The 1,900-nt window shown below is 40.2% G+C and overlaps 1 pseudogene; it reads right to left on the minus strand.

Annotated features, from left to right (window-relative positions):
• Positions 1–794: 794 nt before the first annotated feature.
• Positions 795–1,900, minus strand: part of LOC126407049 (piggyBac transposable element-derived protein 4-like) — a 5,016-nt pseudogene continuing 3,910 nt past the window's right edge.

The raw sequence follows: 1,900 nt of genomic DNA on the forward strand, positions 1-1,900 counted from the left end.
TCTTTGCATCCTCTGATTTGGCAGGTATGGCTTCTGGCCAGCCGGTGTATGCATCCACCGCCACCAGAAGGTACCTGTGTCCTCCCACTCTTTTTATCATATCTGTGTAGTCAATAATGACCTCTTGACCTGGGAGTTTAGGGAGAGGAAATTTCCCTTGGTGTGGTTTCACTGTGGGTCTGACATTATATTCTGTACATATTTTACATTCTCTGATGTGATTCTCAATCATGGCTGGCAGAAAAGGGTGCCACTAATGAGTGAGACCTCGCACCATTTGCATCTTTCCCTCCTCAATCTGTGTCGTTGGAGGTGCTTCGGTTGTCTGCACACATCTTTGGTCTGGGGCAGTTCCACTTTCTGACCTGCCAAGTCATGGAAAAGGCATTAAGTTTATATGTGGAAGCTTGAATTTGTAACTGCAATACTTGAACTCTTAAGTGATTAGTGGAGAAACATGACATGTACACTAGTGGTGTGATGATACACTCAGCTCATGAGAGAGACAATACATGATATTGGGTTCACAGGAATGATACATTTTTTAAACACTTTTTGTAAAGAGAACTTCTATGATGAAATATGTGACTGGAAAAATAGTGTTTTCACAAAATGCAAAACAATGCATTGTGAAATGTTTGAACTAGTTATTATCTTGTAATGAACGTCATTTCAGTTCTAATTTGTGACTGAGTTTGAATTATCATATGCAGTAAAAGACACAAGCAATATTGTAACGTGTTGGGGAAAGCCCATGGATGTTCGACTCCAAAGTGGGCGTGGTTTGTGTGTGGTTCTCGCACCATGAGTGACGTGGTAAATCACCCCAATTATATGGTGAATTGTTATAAATGTTAATAAACGGTAGAGCTCGAACCTGGAGCTTGCCAACATCACCTCTGCCTACTCCTTATTCCTGCCGCTCGATACAATACGTAAGAACTGTAAAAGTCTTTGCCACATATTCAACTGACTGGCTTGTTTCCTGTATGATATCTCATGATTTTTCTTCAGACCTTATGAGTGAGCACGAACTATGTGTGAGCTTCTAAAGTCTAAATTAAGTGGTGTGTGACGTTGTTATTGAACTTTCCATAAATTCAAAGTAAAAAATAAAAAGCAAATAACATACAAAAGTTGTTTAGTTGGGTTTTTTTGGGGTTTTTTTTTAGTGCATCATATAAACGACATATTCCTCTGGCTCATCAGTGGTATGTCCATGCCTAAAGGCTTATACCGCTGGAAGTGTCCATGCCTAACGGCTTATACCGCTGGAAGTGTCCATGCCTAACGGCTTATACCGCTGGAAGAGTAGCGGTATGTCCATGCCTAAAGGCTTATACCGCTGGAAGTGTCCATGCCTAAAGACTTATACCACTGGAAGAGTAGCAGTATGTCCATGCCTAAAGGCTTATACCGCTGGAAGTGTCCATGCCTAAAGACTTATACCGCTGGATCAGTTGGTATATCGATGCCCAAAGGATTATACGCTGGATCAGTGTGTCGATGCAGGACATCATGTGGTGCTGAAGCAGGAGTGGTGTGTCGGTAGTAGGGGCGCAGTGTTGGCTGAATGAGACTTGTGATATTCAAGGACATATGCTGCTGAGTGATCCAAGACCTAGATGAAACATAGGAGTAACAATTAAATTGAGACACAAAAAATCCAACATTTCTTATCACAATAAGTATACAGTAAAAGTACAGTAAAACTACCAGGTGATTATTTACACACATATATATATATATATATATATATATATATATATATATATATATCAATCAATCAATTTTATTTATAAAGCCCAATATCACAAATCACAATTTGCCTCACAGGGCTTTACAGCATACGACATCCCTCTGTCCTTATGACCCTCGCAGCGGATAAGGAAAAACTCCC

Source organism: Epinephelus moara, chromosome 2, assembly GCF_006386435.1.
Source record: "Epinephelus moara isolate mb chromosome 2, YSFRI_EMoa_1.0, whole genome shotgun sequence".
NCBI lineage: Eukaryota > Metazoa > Chordata > Actinopteri > Perciformes > Serranidae > Epinephelus > Epinephelus moara.